Source organism: Chlorocebus sabaeus, chromosome 13 (assembly GCF_047675955.1).
Source record: "Chlorocebus sabaeus isolate Y175 chromosome 13, mChlSab1.0.hap1, whole genome shotgun sequence".
NCBI classification, from domain to species: Eukaryota; Metazoa; Chordata; class Mammalia; order Primates; family Cercopithecidae; genus Chlorocebus; species Chlorocebus sabaeus.
Genome location: NC_132916.1, coordinates 5,093,346 through 5,106,348, shown reverse-complemented (window position 1 = coordinate 5,106,348; position 13,003 = coordinate 5,093,346).

The window sequence follows — 13,003 nt, the reverse complement described above, 5'->3', positions numbered from 1 at the left end:
ACAGTGAGATGTCAACTTGACTTCCTTAAAGTTATATGTCTGGCCATCTAGAAATAGAATGCCTTTGTTAGCCCCAAGTAAAACATCTGTCATTTCTGAAATTATTTTTTATTCAATGTACCTGCTAGTATAAGAAATAGACTAAAAAAATCGCTATGTGACATGAACTACTTCGCTCTTTAGAATCTACAGATACCTTTGTGAATTCTAGGAGAGTCAATTTTCCTCTTCACCAAGGGTTTCATGTTATGAATACCTGACTCATCGACACAGGTAAGAATATAGTAAACAATCCTGCTTCTGTTTAAGTCTTATAGCAACTGACTCATGGGTGCCTATTAACATAGACTTCGGAAAATTCACCAAAAGAGAGCCATTTCATCAGCAACATAAAACAGATCAAAATGGTGGCTTGTGCAGATGAATGAGTCAAATGCAAAGGCTGCTAAATGCATCCTTCTGCTTGGGGCTTTGTTCTGTGTGTGTGTGTTTGGTGGTCCAGCTTCTTCTATATGTTTCAGATGACGATTCCAAAGCAAACCAAGAGAAAACCGGACACACTGTTAACTGTGACTGAAATTAAATAAGGAAACTCTGCCTGTTCTTCTGCATTGGCTCAGAGCCAGGAATCCCTGCCTTTCCTTTGGAGGAAATGTGTTGTGTATGTTCCTGGCAGCTTCTCCATCACAGCCCACACTCCTCTTTTACCTGTGTACCCAACCGCTGGAGGTGCACTTCCTCACTATGAGAAAAAAAGCTCCACAGAGGACCATCCACAATGCCTGACCTGGGGGTGAGCCCAGCCAGATACTGGCGACATATATCCATGTCCTTGGAGGATGCCGGAGGAAGGAATGTTTTCAGATGCATTATATGGGCAAAGCACTGAAGGTCACAATGTTCTCCGTGAACACTCTTACATTTTGATATACAAAATTTAAAAGTAGAATTTATAATACAACATGACTGATTCAGTGTTATACCAGATTTGTATGGACAAGTGGTAACAGAAGGCATTAAGAAAAAAATTAATAATAAAGAACTGACATCCATGAGCCTAATTGTGTTTGTGAATGGGGAAAGAGATGGCCACTCTTCAGTGGGAATATTGGCTCATTGGGGGATGGGTTGAAAATCACTGCAGTAGAATTAAGAGTAGCTGCCTTTTAACCATTCTTCCCAATCTTAAATGTGCATGGAAACACACACACACACACACACACACACACACACACACACACGCACGGGCTGTGTCTTTAGCATGCAATGAGATGCATCCGTGACAGCGCTTGCTACACTCCAAAGTGTGGGTCCTGAGATGTGATGCAGTCAGAGTCTCAACCTTTAGACTCTTGGGTCTTTTGTGCCGGGGAATTGCGGGTGCCCAGGAAGTCTTTCCTGTTTGGATTTCCCTGTGCGTCAGACTCTCCCTACACACCTTCTGCTTCGGCTTCCCCGTTCTCCTCTTTGCAGCGCTTGTTGCTGGATGTCTCTTTTACTTTCTGCCTTCAGGTGTAACATCCTGTTGCTGTTGCTGTGGCAGGATCTGTGGCCGCACCCCCAGAGACTAGATTATGGGTTTTGATTTGAACACTGGGGTGAGCACAGAACCCTCAGAGACTAGTTTATGGGTTTTGATTTGAACACTGGGGTGAACACAGAACCCTCACAGACTAGATTATGGGTTTTGATTTGAACACTGCAGTGGGCACAGAAGTCTTGCAGAGGCAATGTTTAAAATCACATAGAAGGAAAGCAGAGCACGCTTTCTAAAACAAAGAACCACAAGGTCACATGCATTTGTAGGAAGAAAAAATAGCAATGTTTTCAATCAAATCATGAATTATGTTTGTATGGGTTCTTTTGTTTCCGACATTTTTTGGTGAGTGCATTTTATAAAACCCTCAGAGAGTGCAACAGCCACGAGCCATTTGGTTGAGAGCAGAAACAGGAGCAGCTGCGTGACCGCCTCATTAGCCCGTCGGTCCTTACGGGCGTGAGCGGCATCACATGCCAGCACCTCCGCGGCTCATTGGGGACCCTGGCTCTTACCTAAACGTGTGAGCTGCAGAGCCACCTTCTCCATTAAATGCTATTATGTATGCTTCAGTAATGTTTGGGAAGATGCACAATAGTTTGATGTTAAGGAGAGTGACATGAATTATACTAGCTAAAACAATACTTTTAAATTACTTTTCAACTGCGTTCTGTTCAGATTGCTCTGCAGAAGAGCTGGGGAGAGACCTGGTAAAGTGTGATAAGTTTCAGCACATGGAAAACAACTGAGAGCATGGCTGCTTCCCATCTCCCTCGCCTTGGTTTCCATCCGCCCACGCGGCCGCCTACACCCCCACTGCGCTCTGGCAGGAAGGGCCCCTCTGCCTGCGTCATGCCAGCCACGTCACCACCACAGCGCCCAGAGGCACTGGCAGTTTCATATCCACGTGAGAAAGTTTCACATCCACTTTACTTGGGAAGGTTTCTTAACTAGGGAATCAATGTTATCAAAGGGAAGGAAGCTACAGACGTTCCTTAACCTGAAGGTAAAGGGTCACTACACCGTATGCCAGTTGGGTAAGAACTGCAGAATCACAACCTTGAGAACACCATGAGAAAAAAAAGTTCCAGCTCTGAACTATTACCCCCTCTAGAGAGACAGACTTTAGCTATTGTTTCCCCAACTGGACTCTTCCACTAGTTCCATCAGCAAGGTGACTTTCAATGCTGACTCTCGGTATTTGGTTAGTATTACCAAGGGAGCAACTGAAAAACGATTCTTTCTACAAGCATACAATACGAAGACCAACTAACATTTGTATAATGTGTCAAACCTTACCTGCTCTGCGCTGTTTTTATGCACTTCCTCTCACCCAATCCTATGGAATATTGCTACTGGCTGCACATCCCGGTGCACAGCCATAGATGCAGAGGCTCCTTTACTTTTTTTTTTTTTTTTTTTTTTTTTGAGACGGAGTCTCGCTCTGTCGCCCAGGCTGGACTGCAGTGGCCGGATCTCAGCTCACTGCAAGCTCCGCCTCCCGGGTTTACGCCATTCTCCTGCCTCAGCCTCCCGAGTAGCTGGGACTACAGGCGCCCCCCACCTCGCCCGGCTAGTTTTTTGTGTGTTTTTTTAGTAGAGACGGGGTTTCACTGGGTTAGCCAGGATGGTCTCGATCTCCTGACCTCGTGATCCGCCCGTCTCGGACTCCCACAGTGCTGGGATTACAGGCTTGAGCCACTGCGCCCGGCCGAGAAGACTTTACTTTTTAAACAAACGCTACATGGTGTTTACTTTTTGTCAGACATTATTTTAAGTACTTCCTAAACTTGCACACATTTAATCATCAAACAGCCTGGTGAAGTGGGGCCTGGAAACTTGAGCACACAGAGGCTAGCGACGTGCTCTGGTCACAGTGATTAGTGGCAAAGTTAGATGTGAACCAGGTCGGCTGAACTGTGTGACTCCACGGCTCATGCCCCGACCCCCTACCTGAAGTCAGCATGCGCACACCCCAAATGGAGGGACCACGTGATGTGTTCTCACCTGAGACGTGGAAACGTGTTAAATTGATGCGCTTTAACAAATCTAAAGAGAATTGATTTACATGCCTTTGAAACCAAGTCAAGAGAGCAAAAATGCAAACTGAGGAATTCACTTGAACCTATTTCAAATCCGAAGGTTCATCTCCACCCCTTCTAATATCAGACCGCTACTGGAATGGTTTCCTGGTATAATTGAGGAGGCCTCAGGGTATGTAGTGGGCAACTCAGGGGGGGTTCCCTGGACTTGAAGTGAGAGCAGTTAGTTCCAGCTAGGAGCAATCTCCATGGGCCCAGTGGGGCTTCGTGACATGGCGCTCAGGGATTGTGTTCTGATTCGCAGCTGTTGGTGTGGTGGGCAGTGGAACGGACACGTACTGGTCTAGAAAGATCTCCAGGACACATTATCGGTGGAAGAAAGCAAGGGGAAGAGCAGCGACTATGTTATGCTACGTTTCAGGTAAGCAAAGAGAAGAACAATATATAGCCAACATTTATAGGCGTTGTCTAAAGAAACTCTAAAAAACCGTCCAAAAAGTGGCCTCCCTCCTCCTCCTCCCTGTGTGAGTGTGTATGTGACTGTGTATGTGATGGTATGAGTGTGTGTATCTGTGTGAGTGTGTGCGAGTGTGTGTGAGTGTGTATGTGACTGTGTGTGTGATGGTGTGAGTGTGTGTATCTGTGTGAGTGTGTGTGAGTGTGTACAGATGGAACTGTGGTGAAAGGTGGCAGGGGAGGAATGAGTCTTCTCAAAGTATGCCTTGTTATATTGTTTGTATTTCAAATCACATAAATTAAACTTTTTCTTTAAATATTTTAAGTGATGCGTTAAGTGAAAAACAGAAGCCAAAAGGAAAGCATCACCCTCCATTGGCACGGCTTACGTAGGATATAAATGGAATTCATGTAGAATAACCTTGGCATTAAAATGTCTTAGACCAGGGCCGGGCGCGGTGGCTCACGCCTGTAATCCCAGCACTTTGGGAGGCCGAGGCGGGCGGATCACGAGGTCAGGAGATCGAGACCATCCTGGCTAACACAGTGAAACCCCGTCTCTACAAAAAAAAAAAAAAAAAAAAAAAAATACAAAAAATTAGCCGGGCACGGTGGCGGGCGCCTGTAGTCCCAGCTGCTTGGGAGGCTGAGGCAAGAGAATGGCGTGAACCCGGGAGGCAGAGCTTGCAGTGAGCCGAGATTGCGCCACTGCACTCCAGCCTGGGCGACAGAGCGAGACTCTGTCTCAAAAAAAAAAAAATTAATTAAAAAAAAAATGTCTTAGACCTAGGCTTTCCTTAAGCTCAATATAAGTCCAGTTACAATATAGGCTTTGCCTCTTGTTAGCTGTGTGACTTTGGTCCAGCCACATAACCCTTGTGGGGTTAAGTGATAGTTCAGCTTCAGTATCTTTAAAAAGGATAAAACAACACTAACTCCCAGTGTTGTTTCGAGGGTTAAATGTTCTTTTGTTTCCAACATTTTTGTGTGAGTGCTTTTTATGAATCCCCTAGAGAGTGCAAAATACGTCAGCCATTCGGTTCCCAGGGTTAAATGAAGTTAAATGGAGAAATGTCCCTGATATAGTTTGGGTGCTTGTTCCCCCACATCTCATAAGGAAATGTGATCCCCAGTGTTGAAGGTGGGGCCTAATGGGAAGTGTTTGGGTCATGGGGGCAGATCCCGCATGAACAGCTTGGTGCTGTCCCTGTGGTGATAAGTGAGTTCTCATTCTGTTAGTTAATGTGAGATCTGATTGTTAAAAGGAGCCTGGCACCTTCCTCCCCTTCCCTCTTTCTCCCTCTCTCACTATGTGACACACCAATTCCCCTTCCTCTTCTGCCGTGAGTGGAAGCTTCCTGAGGCCTCACCAGAAGCAGATGCTGGTGCCATGCTTCTTGTACAGCCTCCAGAACCATGAGCCAAATAAACCTCTTACCCAGCCTTGGGTATTCCTTTCATAGCAACACAAAATGGACTAAGACAATCGATAAAGTGTCCAGCGCATGGTATGTGCTGAATACATGAAGATACAGACTCAGAGAATATTCATGCCCTGGTGCAATGTCCAGTTCGGCCATGGTGTGAGTGCAATGTGAGCACTCAGCATGTATCCGTGGGTCACTCATAACTTTCCCAAATACGTAAGATACTTTAATTTTGCCATTTTTTTAACCAGACATTTTTAATGCAATTTATGATTTACTTGCTGGGCTAGTTAACTATAGAACATCAAGTGTCTCATCTGGTAAGGCTCAGTCATTCTCTTTGGTCACACAGAGAATAGGGAGAAGTAGGATATGAATCCAGGGCCATCTCGTGCCATAGCTCATGGTTCTTCTTCCATGTGCCACCTCCGTCCACTTTAGCGTGAAATAGTTTCAGCCCGAGCTCCACTCAGTCAACTCTGCAGGGACTGTTATTAATTTCCCAATAAGTTATGAACTCATTCCGTGGCCTCCAATCCTCTCCATGGCTTTCTTTCAATGAAAAAGAAATAGCCTTCAGCTTTGGGCTGCTCATCACCTTTCTTCTGGAACATTTCTCTCAAATTCTTACAGCAAATGTTTTCACGGATTCCATTACTCGCCCTGCCTGACGTCTGGTCTCCCTGCCTTCAGCCTGACTCTCCTCCAATTTCTTTTCCTTTGTAAAACAGACTGGCCTCTGGAAATGGCAACTCTGGTCATGCCCCTCCCTTGCTCAAAACCCTGCAATGACCCTCTGTCTCTTGGAGGCAGGTCCAAACTTGATGATGTGTTGGTAGGATGGTGACAGGATGTTCACGGGGCTTCCAGCCTCCCCTCCCACACCTGCAGACTCCCCAGTGCACAGAATGCTCTCAGTCCCTTGAATGTGCTGGTACTTCTTGCCTCCAAGGCATTCACACAAGCTCTTACCAGGTGCTTCTACCCACACTACATTTCTACCTGACCTGAAGGTTAATTTCATGTGTTGACTTGACTGGGCCATGGGATGCCCACATATTTTGTCAAACTTTATTCTAGGTATGTACACGAGGGTGCTTCTGGAGAGACTAACATTTGACTCTGTAGACTGAGTCAAATGGTTGGCCTCCCTGATGGAGGCTGCTGCTCTCCTGCTTCTCAAGCCTCCAGACTTGGACTGGACCTACACCGCCAGCTTTCCTGGCTCTCCAGCTCGCTGACTGCAGATCTTGGAACTTGTCAGTACCTATGGTCACATAACCCAGTTCCTTACAATGATACTCTCTCTCCACACACACACACACACACACACACACACAGAGTCATGCTTCACATAACCACATTTCAGTCACTGATGAGCCACATACACAACAGTGATCTCTTAAGTTTATAATACCGTATTTTTACTGTACCTTTTCTATATTTCCATATCCTAGTTGCCTACAGATTCAGTAGTCACATGCCACGCAATTTTGTAACCTAAGAGCAATAGGCCATACCATAGAGACTATGTGGGTTGTGGGCTGTACCATCTAGCCGTGTGTAAGCACACTCTGTAATGTTCTTAGACAAAATCTCCTGACAACACATTTCTCAGAATGCGTCTTCATCATTAAGTGATGTGTGACTACACATGCGCCCATGCACACACACACACACACACACACACATACACACACACACACATACACATACACACACACACACACATACACACACACACACATACACATACACACACACACACATACACACACACACACATACACACACACACATACACACACACACATACACACACACATACACATACACACACACACACACCATCAGTTCTGTTTCTCTGGAGAGTCCTGACTAATTCACTGGCCAACTCCTGCTGGTTTCTCAGTGCAGATGTCCTCAGGAGACCTTCTTGGAGCCTCCAAGCCTGTTCCTCCCAGGTGGCCATGACTTCGCTTCTACCTCCCAGCTCAGCACACACCACTCAGCCCCGAGGCAGCCTGGCTGCATGTCCTGCGTCCCCATCGGATAATAAACTCTGAGTGGGTGGGACTGCTGGTCCTGTTAACCATTCTATCTTACGCTTTTAACCCAAGCACTGAGTACATCCTTGTGGAACTGATGAACTGTATTAGACCCTTGACACTTTCTGGATGTGCAATGAATGAACTGATAAACAGACAGCTTATGTCATCCCTTGAAGTCCTTGCAATGAATCATCTCTTGAATAGGCCCCCTATCTCTTTGTCATTTTCAGTTAAAAGATTTGAGTTTTTAAAGTACCTAATTAGTCACAGGGTTCACCCTCAAATATAGACCTGGTTCCTGGGCCAGTGAGTACAGGGAGGCCATGCAGCGTGGCGGGGAGGGTGGGGACTCCACAGGAAGGCGTGGGCTTATACCTCACTCAGCCTCTCTGCTCTATCCGCCCCTAAGGGGAGCACTGATAAGTCTTATCCTCTGTGGTGAGATTATAAAGGAGCCTGAGGCTGGGACCTGCACGCTAAATCCTCACCGTGTTCAGATCAGCAGATCTGCTGAGAGGGGTGGGTGAAGCAGGAGGAGCTGCAGGTTTTCCCACGTCTTCAGCATCACACTTCAGGCCCTCCAGCCTGCTCTAGCATCGTCATCATTTGGTCATTACCGGGACTTGCTTGCTCTGGCAGCACTGAGCTCTCAGCCTCTGGGACTGTGGCCCAGGAAGCCTGTCTGTCTACATTGGGCTCGTTTTACTCCCACAGTCACAGAATTCCAGACCCCCTCTCTCCTGCTGGTCTTTGTGCCTGTCCTGTGACTAAAGCCTACTGGTTAAATATATCAGAAGAGTTTCTCCTCAAACCCTCAGTCAGAAAGCATTTTCTTGGCAGTAACATACACTGTACACAGACATATCCTGCTAACCCTAGACAGCAGGTTTTGTGTGTAGGGAGAAAATGTGTCTTTAGAAATTACTTATGCATTTTAAATCATATTGTATCCACCTTTCTCTTCTTTCCTAATGGAATAAACATTCTTACACAGAGCGAAAGTATTGCCTAATACAACCAGGAGAAGCAGAATACTGTGCTTTATTTCCAAATTCAGACTAAATCCGCAGTGGCTGTACTGCAGAGATAATCCTACGTCATTTTTAGATTTTGCAGGACACTGTCCCTCCCTTATTTTTTAACATCAAAGAGAGGATAGAATCAGCCTAGATAACCATTAACAGCTTAAAGGATATATCAGTGCTAGGTGTCACATTTTAATTAAAAAAAATCATGATGTCCTCCAATTTGTTTGAAACATCGAATCTATGAATCCATTTACTGGATTTAGTGACTTGGGTTTCACTCCGGATGCTGTACAATGTTTATATCAGATGCTCATCTGCATTGTTTCAGATGAATAGGATGTGAAATCATTAGTTGAGTGAAACTTTTTTGTTTTTTTTTTTTTTGAGATGGAGTCTTGCTCTATCACCCAGGCTGGAGTGCAGTGGCCGGAGTGAAACATTTAAAAGTGCACTGAGGCCGGGCGTGCTGGCTCACGCCTGTAGTCTCAGCATTTTGGGAGGCCTAGGTGGGTGGATCGCCTGAGGTCAGGAGTTCAAGACCAGCCTGGCCAACATGGTGAAACCTTGTCTTTACTAAAAACACAAAAATTTGTTGGGCGCAGTGGCAGACACCTGGAATCCCAGCTACTTGGGAGGCTGAGGCAGGAGAATGACTTGAACCCAGGAGGTGGAGGTTGCGGTGAGCCGAGATGGCACCACTGTACTCCAGCTTGGGTGGCAGAGGGAGACTCCATCTCAAAAAAAAAAAAAACAAGTGCACTGAATTTTTAAAAATATGAATAGCAGACAAGCATAATTCTCCATGTTATCATCATGATGCTTTCTACACTATTATTTTAAAACCTACAACCATTGTTCAAGAGCTGTTCAGTAATTGGTGTTGAGAACCCGACTTGCTTGAACGATGGTCCCCAATCTGAAAGGACAGCACTGTGCTTCCCATATCTTGGCACTAATTACATTCGTCTCAGGGTTCATTTGTTTTCTGGGGCCAATTCACTTCAGGCAAAAAGGTAAAAAGCTATCTCAATCACGGGGGCTTCCTGAAACAGTTCTCAGGCTTCAAATAGTACCTGGTGTTCCCATAAATGCTCATGCACAGTTTTAGACATTTTTTTTCCAGTTAATATGCAATGATAGGAAATCAACTTATTTTCTTTTTATAAAATTTATTCTGGATTTCATCACGTCTACTTTGAAGTAAATATTTTACTGTTAATGGGTACAAGTTGAAACGTCTCACAAAACCACTCGACACAAATGTGTAAAAATGCTAGCTAATACATAATTCAAGGGACTGTAAGTATAACATAATTTGGCATTGGTTCTATAGCAAGCTTCCTTTCTTTGGGGGCAGTGCACACGTATATCTCATCATAAGTTAATTAGATGCAGAGACAAATTTACAAAATCAAAGACAGAGAATCCTTTTATTTGTTTAACATCACTCTCAGCCTTACAATTAAACAATTCTCAGGCCATTATGCACCACGTTTAACTGCAGTGGCCACAGGCACAGACCGTGAGAGAGGGCAGCCTGCCTCAATTAGCACCGCTGTAACTGAAGTGGGGCGTGGGCGCAGCCAGCAACAGTGAGACGAGGAGGAACCATTTGGCATGGGGCAGAGCAGCAGTCAGATGCACAAACATGGCATGGAATCCTGCAGGGCTAGCATTTAGCATTCACTGCTCCTCAACTCTGGGTCTCAAAGTGTCCCATCACAGCCACAGGTGGGGCAGGAGAGCAGCGGGCGGGGTCGGGAGACCAGGACTCCCTCCATCTCTCTGCTACCTGAGCTGAGTTGCTTACCACACTGGACTCTGCTGCCTCATTTATAAAGAAGGCAGAGATCACACGCCATGCACCCTTAAATTCCTGTCCAGCTGTAAGCTCCTATGCGTGAAAAAATTCACCCAGTAGCTTTTGTTTTATTTTTAAATTATCTGGGACAGAGGATAGATGGGAAGGGAATGTGGATGGTAAAGAGAAAATGCAAAATTAGAACAAAACAGGTTCCCAAACGAAACAAAAACAAAACATAAAACCAACTCATCAAGAGTGTTAACTCCCTAAAAGCAGGCTAGTAACAAGTTGTCGGCTTCCACGTGTCTGCCATTGCCTTCAGTTCATGCCACTATGGAATTTCCCCTCTCCTCCACCCCAGGAATAAATCTCTTATGTGAAAATGAAGTCTATGGAAAATTACATTTATTTTATAGCCACATTTATCTAACACATTTCCCCCTGAAGTAAACAGTTTTCAATATGGAGACATAAGACTTATTTTGCCTAAGACAAACAATATTCATCATATTAACAGTGAGTAATTTATGAGACCAACTTCCGGCATGGCAGTGTAAGGAGCTCCTTGAAGTTGCTCCCCAGTGAGCCTGGTGAAAACTACCAAAAAAATAAAAATAAAAAAATAAAAAACACACCCTCTGGAAATGGTAGAAGGAGCAAACAGTAAATGACAAAATCTCTTTTCAAGACAATCTATCAAAATCTGGTAGGAATGGTGAGAGTCTGTGGTATTTGAGCTAAGAACGTACCTCTGTTCCCTCCTCCCAGCTCAGGGAGGTGGTGAGTCCATGCCAAAGACTGTAGCCAAGAACACAGGGCCTTCCCCACACCCAGCTGGAGGACTTACCTCCTTGAGAGGGGCAGACTTCAGGGCTTCTCATCTTGTCCCCTAACCCCTCATGCTCTGCCAACTGTTGCTGAGGGTAAGTACCAGATGAGTGTGGTGAAAAAGTTGGGAGTTGGGGAGAGATGCAGGCTATAAAACAGATAGCTCCTGTATCTTTGCAGAAGAACTGACTTCATGTGCAACACAGCCTGGAGAAGGTTAAACCTGAGGGCACTCTCAAGAACAGTGGAGTGGTGGTGAAACGCAACTGGGCAGAGATTTGTGCATCTACTGTAAAGACAGCCTAGATGGTAGGCTCACTAGTCCACAAGGGAGAATCGGGGAATGAGACAGCTGACAGGAGTCCTGCTGAGGTCAGGAAAAATATTGAACAATGACCTTAGAAACTGTTCCCTCCAAGGAGCCAGAATTTGATGTTTGTAAAGCAATGTGTGCTCCAGGGAATTGTTGTAAACACCCGGAGCAATCAGCCAGCAAGGCAGTTGGTGGGGTTGAACCTCTGTGTGAAGTCAAGGAAAGGCAGTTGGTGGGGTTGAACCTCTGTGTGAAGTCAAGGAAAGAGAGGAAGAGAGTCCCACCAGTACTCATGTCACCCCAGGGTGACTGGCCACACCCAAAGCTATGCCTCTCAAGCAGCAACATCAGAGGCATAACACTGTGTGTGGTGGGTGGAAAGGGAGATGGATGTCACTAAAATAATCCAGCCAGTAACTAAGTGAATAAACAAAGAAATAATAAGCCCCAGGGAGAAGAAGACCAGTAGCCAGAGCTGCTACAATATATCACAGCGGTCCTTTTTTAATCCCAGGTTTTACTTTTCACAGTTTTGTTTACCTATCGTCAACCTCATTGTGAAAATACTGAATGAAAAATTCCAGGAGTAAATGATTTGTAAATTTTAAATCTCAAACCATTCTGAGTAGTGTGATGAAATCTTGAACCATCCCGCTCCATCCTGACCAAAGGGGTGATATGAATCACCCTTTTGTCCAGCATATAGATGGACACTACCTGCCCATTAGTCTCTTAGTAGCCCCTCTCTGTTATCAGAGTTATAAAACAGAGTAAGGCCAGGCGTGGTGGCTCACCCTGTGATCCCAGCATTTTGGGAGGTTGAGGCAGGCAGATCAGAAGGTCAGGAGATCAAGACCATCCTGGCTAACATGGTGAAACCCCGTCTCTACTAAATATACAAAAAAATGAGCCAGGCATGGTGGTAGGCGCCTGTAATCCAGGTTACTAGGGAGGCTGAGGTAGGAGAATGGGGTGAACCCCCGAGGCGGAGCTTGCAGTGAGCCGAGATCGTGCCACTGCACTCCAGCCTGGGCAACAGAGCGAGACTCCATCTCAAAAACAAACAAACAACAACAACAACAACAAAAAACATAGTATATGTAGGGTTTGGTACAATCTGTAGTTTTAGGGATCTAATGGGGGGGTCTTGGAATGTTTTCCCCATAAGAAATGGGGAACTACTCTATCTGAAATGTTCAGTTTCAAGTGAACAACTACAAGATATGTAAGGAAACAGGAAAGTGTGACCCATATACTGGGGAGAAAAAGGCAAAAAACAAAATGGCAACAGAAAATTGCATGTGAGAATGACCAAATGTCAGATTTAACATATTTCAAACTAGTTGTTGTAAATATGTTCACACAACTAAACGAAACCATGATTAAAGAAGTAAAAAAGGTAACGCTGCATCACATAGAGAATATCAATAAAGAAAGATAAACTATGAAAAAGAGCCAAGAGGAAATTATGCAAGTACAAAGTACAATAACTAAAATAAAAAATTCAGTAGAAGGAC